This window comes from Oratosquilla oratoria, chromosome 11 (assembly GCF_046742065.1).
Source record: "Oratosquilla oratoria isolate Oo_2021 chromosome 11, ASM4674206v1, whole genome shotgun sequence".
Taxonomy (NCBI): domain Eukaryota; kingdom Metazoa; phylum Arthropoda; class Malacostraca; order Stomatopoda; family Squillidae; genus Oratosquilla; species Oratosquilla oratoria.
This window is the reverse complement of record NC_134787.1, coordinates 24,001,277-24,018,042: the sequence shown is the minus strand read 5'-3', so window position 1 is coordinate 24,018,042 and position 16,766 is coordinate 24,001,277. Positions and strand designations below refer to the sequence as shown.

Here is a 16,766-nt window from a genome sequence, read left to right as displayed (position 1 = left end):
AGAGGTTCCCTTATAGCCAGCAATAGTGTAAATTTCAGTCTTCAGTCTTCTCTTAAGAAATCAACCTAGTGTCAAGTTCAGTCTTTTCTGGAATTTCAGTATTCATATTAACGTTAAATAGTCTATTCGTGACTCGAGTAGTGCATCACGAACCTTGAAGCATCCTCACAAACCAGAGAAAGGTCTGTACCAATTAAGTCATAGTCCAGCCTCCCACACCCGCACACTCGTACACATCAGTCATTTATTTTGAATATAAATTAATATCACATAATAATAAAAGTCACATACTTAGGAAACATTAGTCTCATTCACCACCAAATGTGAAGTGATAATTTCTTGTACATACGTTTGTTCGTGTTCCTTGTTTTGCTAGTTATCTTGGCCACAGCTACCACTTACATATACCTATTCATATTTATTCGTAAACAAGGAGCACGACACTTAGCTCCGCCTGGATGACGGGTCATCCCTGCATCTCGCCCACTGCCCTGGGTCAAAAGCAATGCAGCAAGACACAGCACATCCACAGCAAAGCCGCTTCATTTAATCGGCGACCCCCACCACTTCTTCGTCTTCTCATGCAGAAAAAGAGAAGACGGGGAAAAATCCCTTTGGACTGCGTCAAAATATAATTCACACATACTCCCTAATACCCCCATCCCCCACCCTCTACCATGATTCACAGCATTATCCTAATACTACTATATTCTACTCATCCCTTCTGTCTTCTCCCGTCTTCAACCGACATCTCCCTCTTTCCCAATGCCCCTTTTATCCCATCCATCCATCTCATCCTTGGTCGCTCGCTCATGATCATTCAATCCACCTCTGCCTACCAAACTTCTTGTACTAATCTTTCTTTACTCATTCTTTCCATGTGTCCAAACCATCCTAATACTTTTTCATCAACTCTTATCTCCCAACTCCTTTTCCACCCCCCGCCCTCCTCCTCACCTCCCCGTTTCTCACTCCATCCAGCTTAGTAACCCCTACCGGAGCTGGCGAGGAGACCGAGATATAGGTTGTAATCAGGCGCGGATCTAGGAACAAAGTTTGAGGGGGGGGCCCGACGGCAGAATTTTCGGTTGTTTAACGATTATTAGCATTACTGTTTATCGTACAATAAAATCCTCACACGGGGCACCAATGTAGTGAGTTCCAGCGATAAACCTTTCATATATTTAACCAAACAGCAAAACAACCATTCAATGCGGCAGATACCAACAGAAAGAGAGAGAGTCGAACGCAGCGGTCACTTATATAGGCGGAAATTAGCGGAAAAACAGTCAGCGGAAATCAAGATGTTATCGAACCTTCCAGAACTTTCCAGAACTTTCATAAATGATACAATGATAATAAAAATGGATTAAACATGGATTATAAAAATGAAATAGTGAACTGAAATGAAATCGGGCCAAAGGGCCAAAGCCAAAAGGGGGGGGCCCGGGCCCCCTGGGCCCCCCCCTTATATCCGCGCCTGGTTGTAATAATAATAATAATGATAATAATAATAATAATAATAATAATAATAATAATAATAATAATCTTAATAATAATAATAATAATGATAATAATAATTATAGAATAATATTGATAACTGATAATAAGGACAATAACAGTAATAATGGTTGTAATAATGATAATAATAATAACAATAATAATAATAACAATAACAATAATAATAATAATAATAATAATAATAATAATAATAATAATAATAATAATAATAACCGTAGTAATGACTATGACAACCAAATACATACGGAATGAAGTTGTATGTTACGCAATTACAACTCCACAGTTTATCAGAGTCCCTTCCGGCTGCGATATATCACATGAACTGCAAGCTCCACCACTGACAGACTGCTGTACTAAGCATCAGTATTTCTCATCAGGATCAATCCATGACCATCGTCTTAAGTCAGCAACATTGCACTCAATGCAATGTCGTCTTTGATGGTTGAATTTCTCGTCAACACATGCATTCGAATATGGTGGAAAATTTCTATATCACTGTTGCTGACCAGTTTATTTGTATATTCCAATCCTTATAAAATTATTTTGTTGTTGTTTCCTCTGTTTTTAATTATGATTATATTTGACTAATGCATTCCATTAGGACGACTCGGTGACTGAGGAAATTTCTAGCAAATATATGGCAAGCGAAAGTGAACGGACGACATAGGGTATCACCGAAAGTCGTTGAGGTTCAAACCGGTACGCTTGTAATCATGAAACAGGACCGAAACCGAATCGCTACCGCCTCAGAAAGGGATACATGATGATCATCAACTCGTAGTGAATGTTTTCTTTTCTCTTTTTCTGTCTGGACGCACAAGCCTTTGTCTAACCCAATCAGTAACCAGAAACACACATACACGCACGCACACACACACGCGCGCGCGCGCGTGCACTCGGTGGCGCAATGGTGGAGTTCCCGGCTGCCACTACGGCAGTCCAGGTTCGAATCCCGCCCAGGGCTGAAATAGTTTCAGTATCGCTACACTGTGAGTCGTTACTCCAACTCTCGTGGGCAGGAAGTTGGGTGTGTGTATGAGTGTAAGGTTACAGCATTACCCATAGATCGGTCATATATGAGCTCTCTTCCAGGAGGGAAATAGCTGTCGATCACGAGTCCAACACGTGATCCAAGACCATGGTGAATCACACACACACACACACACACACACACACACACACACACACACACACACACACACACACACACACACACACACACACACACACACACACACATACACACACACACACACACACATACACACACACACACACAATAATGTTTGTTATTTATGTGAATGATATGGATGATGTGGAATGTTACATGAGCTTCTTTGCAGACGACAATAGATTTTTAAGGAAAGTAAAAACCGAAAAGGATTGCGAATCACTACAGGAAGACCTGAATAAGGTATGGAACCGGAGTCAGAAATGGGAAGTAGACTTCAATATTAAGAAGTGTAGCATAATGGAATTTGGAAAAAGTAAAAATAGAATATCAGGACAATATAAAATTGGCAACAAGGAGTTAAAGAAAGTGGGATCTGAAAAAGATTTGGGAGTAATTATCTCAAACGATTTGTCCTATGATAAACAAATAAACAAAATTGTTGGAGAATCCTATAACTTGCTAAGGTCAATGAAAGTGGCATTTACATATTTGGACCAAGAAATTATTAAAAAAAAATATTAGTCACACTGATAAGCCCTAGACTAGAATATGCGGCGACATTGTGGTCACCCAGTACCAAAAAGAATATCAAGAAAATATAAAGAATCCAGAGAGCAGCTACAAAAATGGCTCCTGCACTTTCAAACTTGTCATATGAAGAGAGACTGGCTAAATTGGTATTATCGACTCTGGGGCAAAGAAGAGAGAGAGGCAACCTACTGACCATCTATAGAATCATGAAGGGCACAGAAATACTCGATAGAGAGGACTTGTTAAACTGGGACAAGAGAAACACAAGAGGACATGGAAAGAAACGTAAAAAGCATAGTTAAAGAAGAGATCTCAAGAACAGTTTTCCACATAGAGTGGTGGACACTTGGAACAAATTGGACGTAAAAATAGTGTGCGCAAAAACCATTCATGAGTTTAAGAGCAAACTAGACACTGCAAGATACAACCATAGCTCCCCTTCCCGTAAAACACAACTGGGTAAATACACACATGTCTATGTGACTTTGTAGTTTTTGGTGTTAACACATGGCCAGTCTGGGGACACACCGCTCTCACATTTCTGCCCGATCTCCACATATCGGAGCTGATCTGAGATCGAGTTCGTTGCCTCTCCTCGTGAAGTTGGGCCAAGCGCGACTGGAGGCTCTTCTGGGATGTTGTCCGGAAATTCGTCCAGCCTCCTCTTGACAACCTCCGTGCTGACTCCCGTGAGGTCCCTTTGTCTCACTTGGGAGACAGTTCGAAGAGTCTGGGGCCAGCACAGGTGAAGCTTTCATCTTGGATCGTCTTCATTCTCTGGGAGCAGCAGCTGCTTGTGGACCTTCTTTCGCAGGTCCTACAAGACATGTGGATGGTATTTCCCTTTGACACCTCATCCTCCGTTTTGTGATGGATTTGGTCGGATGGATGTAAATCACTATACAGCTGTCTCTGCGTCTCTGCAGTGAGCAGAGCTTGAGTTTTTTCAACCTCTTCCAGTCATTCAGGGAGTCCCGGACTAACCTCCCCGTAAATAGGCTCTGGACTTGTGAAATCTCTTGTATCTCCTTGACTTGCTTGGAGACGATAGCTTTGGCGCTACCACGGTCTTCCTGGTCCAGAGGATGTACATACACACACACACACACACACACACACACACACACACACACACACACACACACACACACACATATATATATATATATATATATATATATACCAAGACCTTTCCCCCCTATAAGGGAGGTAGCCAACTCGAGGCACGTGCCTATTCCCATCCATTTTTCACTCCCCTTCAGAAATCCCTCCACCCCTCCCATATCAGCTCCTCATGGATGACGGGTTATCCCTGCATCCGCCAAATGCCTTGGGCCAGATGCAATGCAACAAGACAGAATACATCCACATCAAGGCCGCTTCATTTAATCGGCGACCCCTACCCTTCTCCGTCCCCTCATTAAAGAGAGAGAGAGAGAGAGAGAAGTCGGGAAAAACCTCTCCGGGTTGCGTCAAGATATCATTCACTCATAAGCACCCCCTACCCCCACCTCCCATCACTCACTTCCTTGCATAAGAGTATCATCGATACATAGTCGTTCTCCAGTCACCCCAATCTCCTGCCCTCTCCTTTCCTTGCTTAACAGACATTCCCCTTTTGCTCGGCGCCCCAAATATATATATATATAGATATATATATATATATATATATATATATATATATATATATATTGAGCGAAAAAATATCAACAAATGAGGATGAAGGTGGAGGAAGTATACGAGGAAATAAGGGAATTATAATGCATGACGTTTCGACCCATAGGGTCTTGATTATAAAGCTTTGTGATCAAGACCCAAAGGGTCGAAACGTCAAGCATTAAAATCCCCCCACTATTTCCTCGTATACTTCCTCCACCTTCATTCTCATATGTATACATATATATATATATATATATATATATATATATGTGTGTGTGTGTGTGTGTGTGTGTGTGTGTGTGTGTGTGTGTGTGTGTGTGTGTGTGTGTGTGTGTGCTTGTGTGTGTGTGTGTATTTACCTAGTTGTATTTACCTAGTTGTATTTTGCGGGAAGGGGAGCTATGCTCGTGTTGTCCCGCCATTGTATCTCTCAGTGTCTAGTTTGCTTTTAAACTCGTGAATGGTTTTTGCGCATACTATTTCATTATCCAGTTTGTTCCAAGTGTCTAAAACTCTATGTGGAAAACTGTTTTTCTTCAGTTCTCTTCTATAGCTATGTTTTCTTAATTTCCTTCCATGTCCTCTTGTGTTTCTCTTGTCCCAGTTTAGTAATTCTTCTCTATCAAGTATCTCTGTGCCTTTCATGATTCTGTAGATGGTCAGTAGGTCTCCTCCCTCTCTTCTTTCCTCCAGTGTCGGTAGCTCCAGTTTAGCCAATCTCTCCTCGTATGATAGGTTTGCAAGTGCAGGTGCCATTTTTGTAGCTGCTCTTTGGATTCTTTCTATTTTCTTTATATTCTTTTTGGTACTGGGGGACCACAATGTCGCCGCATACTCTAGTCTAGGCCTTATCAATGTAACCATTTTTTTTTTTATCATGTCTTCGTCCAGGTAAGCAAAAGCCACTTTTATTGATCTTAGCAAGTTGTAAGTCTCCCCGACAATTTTGTTAATCTGTGTATCATAGGACAAGTCGTTTGTGATAATAACTCCCAAGTCTTTTTCGGATCCTACTTTCTTTACTTCCTTGGTTCCAATTGTATAATTACTTGATATTCTGCTTTTGCTTTTTCCAAACTCCATTATGCTACACTTCTTAGTATTAAAATCCACTTCCCATTTCTGACTCCAGTTCCATACCCTATTCAGATCTTCTTGCAGTGCTTCACAGTCCTTATCAGTTTCTACTTTCCTTAACAGTTTGGCGTCATCAGCAAAGAAGCTCATGTAACAGTTCACGCCCTCGTCCATATCATTCATATAGATAGCAAACATTAGTGGAGCCAGTACAGATCCTTGCGGTACTCCACTGATCACCTCTTTCCAATCTGAATATTTTTCTCTGAGTACTACTCTCATCTTTCTTCCAGTCAGGAAGTCCTCCATCCATTTTAGTAGGTTCCCTTGTATTCCTCCTATGTGTTCCAGTTTTTTTTAGTAGTTTTCTGTGTGGTACTTTTTCAAATGCTTTTTGCAAGTCTAGGAATGCACAATCAGCCCATCCGTTTCTTTCTTGCACTATGTCTATTAGTCTTGAGTAGAAGCATATCAAGTTTGTGGTGCATGATCTACCTTGTCTGAACCCGAATTGTCTTGGGTTTAATATGTTGTTATCTTCCAGGTGTTTTACCCATCTATTCTTGATGATTTTCTCACAAATTTTGGCTATAGTGCTTGTTAGTGATACTGGTCTATAGTTGGTGGGTTCTTCCTTGTTTCCTCCTTTATATATTGGTACAATGTTAGCATTTTTCCAGTCATTAGGCATCTTTCCTTCCTTGAGTGAGCTATTTATTATGATGTGTATTTTGTCCGTTAGCTCTTCTTTGCATTCTTTTAGAATCCAATTTGCGATTCCATCCGGGCCATGTGATTTTCTGACGTCCACTTTTGATAGATGTTCTGATATTTCTTTTTGTGATGTTGTAAATTCACTCATGTGGGGAGAATGTTTGTTATTATCTACGTCCCAATTTTGTATTTTCTCTCTGGTGAAGACAGATTTAAAGTGGTTGTTCATGATTTCGGCCATCTCTAATTCTTCTGTGTATTCTATATTTCCTTGGCGTAGTTTCACTAGTTCCTGTTTGGTTTTAAGTTTACCATTTACATACCGGTAGAATAGCTTGCGCTGATCTTTGCATTTATCTATAATATCCTTCTCATGGTTCCTTTTCTCCTCTCTTCTCACATTAACATACTCATTTCTATAGTTTATATAAATTTGCCATTTGCTTTGTTTTTTGTCTTTTCTCCACCTTTTCCAAGCTTTGTCCCTTCTGTCATTTGCCTCACTGCATCTTTTGTTGAACCAACATTTAATGTACTCTCTCTCTCGCTTTTGTCTTGGTACATGCCTGTTTACCCCTTCATTGTAATTATCCAACAGTATGTTCCATTTCTCTTCCACTGTTGTCTCTTCCATATAGAATTTTTCCCAGTTTGCATTCTGGAAGAACGTCTTTAGTTTTGCAAAGTCTGTTTTGTTGTACATCAATCTTCCTTTCCTATGCTTTTCGCTCCTCTTCATCTCTATTTCTTCCTTTAGTACAGTTTCGATGAGTACATGGTCACTCTTTCCAATTGGTGTCTTGTAGTGGACTTTGTCCACTATTTCAGGTTCCGTTGTAAACATTAAATCTAGTTTTGATGGCTCTTCATTGTTTCTGTACCTTGTGTTTTCACTGACCCACTGGATCATTGTGTACTCCATGGTCATGTCTAGCAGTACATTGCCCCACACGTCATCTCCTCGTACTGTCATGTTGTCCCAACAAATTTCTTTGCAATTGAAGTCTCCCATAATTACTAGATTACCCTTACCCATTAGTATCTCATTTAGTGATTTTCTTGTATCTTCTAGCATTTTTGTGTGTTCGTTTTCTTTCCAAGCATTCGTTCTTGGGGGCAAATAGGTCACCACAAACATTCTACTTTTCATATTCTTGCCTTCGACTTTTATCATGATCAGTTCAACATTACCTTTGCCCTCTGCAATTTTTGTCACGTTTAGGTATTTCTTGGCCAAGAACATGATTCCCCCTCCCTGCTTTTTGTCCCTGTTTCTTATCCAGTAATTGTATAACCCTTGTCCAATATCAATAGATGGTATTTCTCCTCTTAGTTTAGTCTCTACAATTCCCATTATGTCTGGTTTTTCTTCTAACAGATAATCATTGAGTTCGTTCAGACCTGAAATTAATCCGTCAATGTTAGTGTAGGCCACATTTAATTTTCTTCCTTCTCCATTATCTTTTCTGTCCTTGGTTTTTTTCGTTTTGATGTGCCACTGTTTCAATCTCATGTCGATTACTCTCCAATGGAATTCTTTGCATTCTGTCTCCGTTCTCAACAAGTTTTTTTCCTTTGCTTCTTTTCTTAGTGACTTTTCTTTTTCTAATTCCTCAGTACTCATTTCTCTTTTTATCCATATCTTATTGTACTTTTCACTCTTTGCCAAATTGCCTACTTTTTCAAAGATGTCTTCTACTACCATCTGTGACCTTAATTATATCTTTAGAGGTCGATTTCTATCTTTAGAGTAGCGACCGATTCTGTGTGTCTCTTCTAAGTCTATGCTTGAATCTCTTTCCCCCCCTGAATTTCATTTAGAATTTCTACTGATGTCTCTTTTTCTTCTTTTTCTCTCATGTACCTCGCCAATCCCTGTTTTTCTTTTAGTCCATAGACCACAATACATTTTTTCCTATCTACTGTATCCCTGACCCAGTTTGCTTTTTCATTAATTACTTGGATAATTGTGTCTTTTGCATTATCCTGCATTTGCTGCTTGACTATTTCTTTAAAAGCAGTTTCCTTGTTTTCGATGTTTTCCTTCCACTTCTTAATTTTCTGAATACTTTCTTCACCTAGATTCTCTTCGATCTTTTGTGACAACTCATGTAATCTGTTGTTCACCTCTATCTTTAAATTGTCGCTGCTGTTATTTTCATTAGTTTTCTTCTTTTCATTATCATTCTTCAGCTCATTATCCCTTTTCATTTCTTTGATCTCGTTTGTGAGATCTATGTTGGTTTTTCTTAGGTCAGAGATTTCGTGATTTGCCTGTGCTAAGCATTCCCTTAATCCTATTATATCATTTCTTAAGTCCATAATTTCATTCTCCCACCGAGTCCTAGTTTTGTTCATATCTTTCTCTATCTTTAATAATCGACTTTCATATTTGTTAAATCCTGTGAAATATTCTTCGTCGCACGTGGATTTGTTTACATTGCGGTTCGATCGTCTGACGCTAGATGGCTCTGTTTCGTGACTGTCTCTCGAGTCGTTGTTTTCCTTCATTTTCTCTAATTCCATGATAATACAATTGACTAGCACTGCAGAGATATCATTTCGGACACTCACGATCACTCCCCACCCCTACAATACAAACCAGGTTTCGTTTTTCGTCGTAAATCCCCTTCTTCTTGGCGACGACGGCGGACGGCGACGACGGCGTGCGAGTGTGTGTGTGTGTGTATGTGTGTGTGTGTTTGAATATTATGTATATATATATATATATGTATATGCATATATATACACACATATATATATACATATATATATACATATACATATATATATATATATATATATATATATATTGGAGTAACGCGGCAAAATATTTTCTTTGAGGCATATTGAATTGTATGCAACAGCAAATTGAGCTCTGATGAGTTTCCGATGAAGAGTTTCAAGTCTTCTAAAGATCTCTCTAGCATGGAGAGGTAAAGAAAAAACCAAGTTGCCGATAGAAGCCATCTAATGGGTAGAACAGGATACAAGACGTTTCACTAATCACAGTTAGCATTTTCAATTGTGACAATAGCAAAGAAATGGATGATTATAAATACAGAAGGTAAACACTAGGAAATATTACAAAGAAATTACCGTTATTCTGGTCAGAAACTGGGAAAGGACACTTTGAATATCGGGGAAAGGAACAAGTGGTACGAAGGGCAACAGACTCCTGTAGAAGAAGGCAATACCTTTACCTTGTTCTATAGGGCCTACATGTCGAGCGCTTATAAGGAGGATGAGAAAGCACTTCTTCGTATCATCAAGGACAATGTGACCCCCACCAACGAGATGGACCGCATTAAACTTGCCATTTATTATAAGAACAAGAGGACTAAAGACCTTGTCATGAAAAATAACAGCTCCCCACGCCCATCCGACATCGAGTGTGTGAGTCTGGTGTACCAGTTTAAGTGTCCTTTTGGGGACTGTACGCCCCAAGATTCCTACATCGGACTCACTACCACTCGCCTTTCCAGACGGTTGACATACCACCTTAACAATGGAGGCCCTAAGCGACACCTTCAGGAGACCCATAACATTCCAATCACCAGATCCATCCTAGTGGAGAATACCACCATTTTAGACCAAGAAAGTGACAAGCGCCGCCTTGCCCTCCTTGAGGCCCTCCACATTAAATACAGCCAACCTACACTGAACACCCAACAGGAAGCCCCCACCATCCTCCCCAGCCTCAAGCCATTCAGAATCCGCCAAACCAGACAACCCAGCTACGAGACAAATCAGCCCTCCCATGAGCAGTCACTCCGTCCGCGACGGACACCCAGGCCACAGTAACGGTCATCTGAGTGTCCTTTCCCAGTGGTCACAGTTCCCCTTCCCGCGTTCCTTTCCCCGATATTCAAAGTGTCCTTTCCCAGTTTCAGACCAGAATAACGGTCATTTCTTTGTAATCTTTCCTAGTGTTTACCTTCTGTATTTATAATCATCCATTTCTTTGCTATTGTCACAATTGAAAATGCTAACTGTGATTAGCGAAACGTCTTGTATCCTGTTCTACCCATTAGATGGCTTCTATCGGCAACTTGGTTTTTTCTTTACCTCTCCATGCTAGAGAGATCTTTAGAAGACTTGAAACTCTTCATCGGAAACTCATCAGAGCTCAATTTGCTGTTGCATACAATTCAATATGCCTCAAAGAATATATATATATATATATATATATATATATATATATATATGTGTATATATATATGTATATATATATATATATATATATGTATATATACATATACATATAAATGTGTATATATATATATATATACATATACATATATATATATATATACACACACACACACACACACATATCACCGGGCAGGTCTGTTATCGCCAGACAAGCAAAATACACTTTTTCGTTTCTTTTTTCATACATAATTTCCACTTGAATTAAAAAAAATCGTTGCTGTGGCATATGAACGAATTGTTAAAAATTAAATGAACGAAAAAATAAAACAACAAGATGTATATGGAACGAAGAGGCCGACAAACTGTAGTGGTAGTCGTACGTCTGGCAACAACATCTGGGAGTCGTTGCAAGAAAAGCCATGACACAATGAAGTAAAACATAAATTTACTTTAATAGTCACGAACTTGAAACAAAGCTAGTTTTGACTGTGTCACATATTAGTAATCAATACATAATAAGAATGTAAATATTATTATAGAATTAAAGGGTAGTGCAGATTTTTTTTTATTTTCACCAAGGTACCTAGGCAAACATTTACTTGCAAACAAACAAACACTTTCACAGTATTCTGACAAATAAGAACATGCATTTAATTCCTCACAGGCCCTTGGCACAATAGACTACAATACCAAGGCCCGGTAACTTCAGATGTCAAAATTATTACAGTGGACGGAAGTATCTACTTGATAAAGCAAGATAATCCTACGCCAGACACAATTGAACAACTGCAGTACATGCATTGTGAGAAACCTCAAGGTCGGCCTAGGGCAGCACACTGAAGAATTTCCTTCTTGCTCGTAAACTCCTCCTTTCCCCCCTTCCACCCCCCCTCTCCTTATCCTCTCCCTTCCCCCAACAATCTTCTTCCAGTTCCGTCTTAACATCACAGGGAGTGGGGTAATGAGGTGCGTGTGATTCACCATGGTCTTGGATCGCGCGTTGGACTCGTGATCGACAGCTATTACCCTTCCGAAAGAGAGCTAAGAGTTCATATATGACCGATCTATGGGTAATGCTGTGGCCGTACACGCACACACACTTCCAACTCCCCGCCCACGAGAGTTGGAGTAACGACTATCAGCGCAGCGATACTGAAATTATTTCAACCCTATGCGAAGTTCGAACCAGGACCGCTGTAGTGGCAGCCGAGTCGTGTGTGTGTGTGTATGATTCACTTTTCACTTTGGTCTTTTTTTTTTTTTTTTTTTTTTTGTCTTTTGGATCACATGTTGGACTCGTGATCGACAGCTATTTCCCTCTCGGAAGAGAGCTCAGAGCTCGTATGACCGATCTATGGGTAATGCTTTGACCTTACACGAACACACACCCCCAACTACCCGCCCACGAGAGATGGAGTAACGACTCGAAGCGCAGCGATACTGAAATTATTTCAGCCCTGGGCAGGATTCGAACCCGGACCGCCGTAGTGACAGTCTGGGACTCTATCAACCGCTCCGTGTGTGTGTGTGTATTCACTTGGTCTTTTGGATCACGTGTTCGACTCGTGATCGACAGCTATTTCCCTCCTGGAAGAGAGCTCAGAGCTCGTAGGTCCGATCTATGGGTAATGCTATGACCTTTCACACACACACACACCCAACTCCCCGCCCACGAGAGTCAGAGTAACGACCCGAAGCGCAGCTGTACCGAAATTAATTTCGGCCCTGGGCAGGATTCGAACCAAGCACTACGCGCACCATCATGCTAGTAGTTCATCGTTCTACCAACTGCGCCACCGAGTCGTGTGTGTGTGTGTGTGTGTGTGTGTGTGTGTGTGTGTGTGTGTGTGTGTGTGTGTGTGTGTGTGTGTGCGTGTATTATACAAGAAATGAGCCTGTCTCTTATTTTCTAATTTTCTAACACATCTAGACTCCAATTCATGTACAGTTCCAACTTAACCTCTTCAATACGAGTCAAATTCTCGCGGGCAGCACCAGCTGCCTGATGTACGATGATTCGATCACACATCACAGTACTCGAGTTATAAGATATAAAATTACAGCTGTATTACTCGATCTCATTCACTCTGAATACTAATAACCACAGAAAAAGTGATAAGGACAGTTCACAGAATATGGGGGTCACTCAGCTACAACTACAAAATAAATATAATCAAGACGACGGCACTGGGATCTTCGTGTACCCATCCGCACCTCATGACGCCTACGTAGGAGAGGTTCATCTATATCAGGGTTTCTCAAACTTTTTATCCATATCGCCCCCTTTTTCAATTGAAAAAAGGATCGCCCCCCTTAATTGGAAAATAATGAAAATTATTGCAACATTGATAAACAACAAATTTAAAATGTTTTACTCGCGTTGTGTTTTAATGAGATCCTTGGGCCCAGCTGGTGCTTCGCTGCTAGGTCTTTTATATTAGGCTTAAAATTTGTCAGTTAGAAGCAATACCTGTGACGTTTTTCGCCCCCCTGAGTTCAAAAATCGCCCCCGTTGAGAATGACTAATCTATATCCTTGATTTCCAATTATCACGTTTAAATTTGAACTCGTGTATTGTTTGAGCTTGGACTATAGCACCTGAACTATACCACATATTTATACATCTTTGTGGAAAACTATTTCTTCTCATCTTTTAGACATGTGGTCTTTATTTATATACTCGCCTGACTTCTAGCTCTAGCTCCTATCTTTAATCAGGAGATCTCTTCTGTCAGTGCAATCTATCCCCATTAGTCGTCTGAGCACTGTAATCATATCACCTCCTTCTCTTTGATCTTTCGAAGTGTGCGTTTGCGTGTGTGATTACAAGACATTTCTTTTTCTCAGAGCCAAACTTATCCACTGTCTGATAAGACCTCAGTCTTTTGCTTCACCTGTCACCAGGTGATTTTAATCATCTGAAAAATTAATAGACTGGACATAGATGGACGACATTACAATATGTTAACGATTTTTTATTTATTTTCTTTTGGTTAAGAACAGAGGATATCTTACAACCGAGGGTCCCGATCTATGAAGAACCTCTTCAAGGTTGAGGTCGCCCCCTTCGTATGAAAAATCTATAAAAAATAAACAAATTAACAAATAAAAGAAAATATCTTGCTCTACTCTGTCGCCATATTGAAGTGGAGGAGTATGGTTGCCATAGCAACGCCATGACAACAAAACCCGTTCTCCAAGGCGAAGTTGCATAGTTCCGTGTCTGGGGGCCTTGGGGCGCGTTGTCCTCGAAGCTCCAACGCAATTTACTCAAAATATTCTTGATTCGACGTTCTGAGTGCGTTGGATGATTTTGACTAACGACGGGGATGGATCGGGTGTCTGCTTGGGAACTGTCGAAGGATGGTAAACCTCCACAAGTGGAGTAGGGTGAGTGTGGCTATGTGATGTCGCCAACATCAAATCACGCAAATAGTAATTAATTATTGTTTATGTAATCTGTAACTAAGGTGATTAACGTGGTTAAGTTAACTGTATTGACCTGTACAGGACTAACCACGGTATATGTAACCTAACCTAACTCAACCCAACATAACCGTCGCTTAACTTAACCCTGCTGAACCCAACATAACCTTGACTAACTTTGCCTAACCAAGTTAACGACAGTTTACATTTCTTTGTTTTTCGCTTTGTAAAGAAATTGCTCAACGTCTGTCAATTCTTCGGCGTGGAGTCGGCAGGAAGTCGGTCGTTTAGATGAAGTTCGCCTCGCATTTGCTATAGAAGAAAATTATACATTTGAAAATGAATGAATAAACAAATAAAGATGATAATGATGATGATAACAATAATAATAATGATGCTAATGATAATAAAAATAATGATAATGATAATAAATTTATAATAATAATAATAATGATAATACCAATAATAATAATGGTGATAATAATAATAATAATAATAATAATAATAATGGTGATAATAATAATAATAATAATAATAATAATAATAATAATAATAATAATTATAATAGTAATAATAATAATAACAATAATAATAATAATAATAACAATAGTAATAATAATAATAATGATAATAATAATAATAATGATAATGGTAATAAGAATAAAAATAATAATAGTAATAGTAACCCAGTGGATACCGTGACGAACTTGTGAGCAGGTGATTGTGAATTCAATACCCAGGACTCGCTGCGGGCTATGTCGTGTTGGTTCCCGACAGCCCAGACCAGGCGGGGGAGGCGACCTGAACATCGACCTTAAAAAGGACCGCAGCTTGACGCAATTGTCTGACAGGGCTTTGTCACGTCCCACTATGTTGGCGTGGAGTGGTGAATTTAACTTAATCATCATCATCATCATCATCACCATAATAACAATAATGATTGTGATAATAGTAATAATGATAATAATAATGATAATGATAGTACTACTACTAAAGGGGGTTTTACACGGTCTAACGGTTCGTCGAACGCGGTTCGACAGACACGTGTTTAAAGTGATGTGTGAACGTGTAAACGGGGTATTTGGTTGTCGAAAACGTTGGTTAAACCCCAAATACCCTGTTCACACATTCACACATCACTTTAAACACGTGTCTGTCGAGCCGTGTTCGACGAATCGTTAGATGCGTGTAAACCCCCTCTAATGATAAAATTAATAATTATGGCAATAACAGTAAAAATAGTATTGATAAATAGATAAAGTGAAAACAAAACTGAAAAGGGGAGACAAACCGAAAAAGGATATATAAAAAGAAAGAAGGAATTGAAGAATAAAGGGGACGGAAGTATTAACTATGAAATATAGTAAACACGTAGCAATACTCATGCAACAGAGTGAAAAAAAAGAAGGGACAAGGAGTAGCGGAAGTGAGGAGGGCGAGGAGTGTTTGTTCACACCTAGAGTGAGTGTCGTGCGCTGAACTTCTGCGGCTGTTGAGTCGATTTGACGTCATAACGTTAACGGTATGTACCTAACGGGCCATTGTATGGTGTGTTTCAGCATTTGAAACAAATTCTTTCGCCCAAAGTTACTGACGCACTTTTAACTGTATTAGTGTTGCTGGTATTGTATTTCGTCACCAACGCTTGTGTACTTATAGACAATATCACACCGAGGTGTGCCTATTAATTTACTGCACGATTTCATGTTTCATAGTATGATGTACTCCCGTTTGTGCTAAGTCTGCTAAATGTCTCATGTATATTTTTTATGTATTCATGTTTGTTTGTTTTTGGGGGGGGGTTGCGAGGCTAGTACCCGCTGGGACCCCGATCTTTGCTGGTGGGCCGGGACAGTTCAAATACACGGTTTGTTGACCCACGCAATGCCACTGTTATTAGTGGCGACACCCTCAACCTCAGGCAGTGCCATGGGTAGCGTGTGCCCCCAAGAAGCTGAGGGTTGCTTCAGAAGGGGAGACGGTGAGGTGCCGCACCAACCCTACCGCAGTGAGTGGCGGGCTGAGTCCTAGGTGAACTATGGCCGTGGCTCTACACTGTAGTAGGTAGTGGTGGAGGGGCTGTTGCACCTCAGCCTCACAGATTTTGCAGCGTTCGTGATTGTCTCTTCCCGCAGGCAGCACTTGCCACCCACAGCTTTAGCCTAGGCGGATCCTGTGGACGGTAGATTCCACCCTTTTACCCTGAGGCAGGTGGACTGCCTCGTACCTAGTGACAAAGTAGTTCCATAGTGCTTATTTCGAAGTATGAAGTTTGCTGCTGTGGTTGGCTCTGCCCATTAATCTGGCTGTCTTGATGGCGACCCCCTTAATCAGTGTGATCGTGGGAGTCAGGGGGCAGTGTGATGTTCCTGAACTTGGTCACTGCCTTAGCAGCAGCATCCAATGGTGTCTGCAATCTCGATGTGACATTAGATCCAGTAAAATGTTACAGACCTCTCATGCTGGTCCAGTAGGTGCAGCGAGTGCTGGATTGATGTCGTTAAGGACA

At 40.3% G+C, this 16,766-nt stretch overlaps 1 protein-coding gene across 3 annotated transcripts in view; it reads left to right on the top strand.

Moving 5' to 3' along the window:
• The first annotated feature begins 13,962 nt into the window (after window positions 1-13,962).
• The window catches only part of LOC143029464 (sperm-associated antigen 1-like), a 31,142-nt gene continuing 28,338 nt past the window's right edge, over window positions 13,963-16,766 (top strand). For all 3 annotated transcript variants that reach the window (XM_076192115.1, XM_076192113.1, XM_076192114.1), the window contains exon 1: window positions 13,963-14,221. The gene's annotated coding sequence lies outside the window, so the exon portion shown is untranslated. The remainder of the gene's footprint in view (window positions 14,222-16,766) is intronic.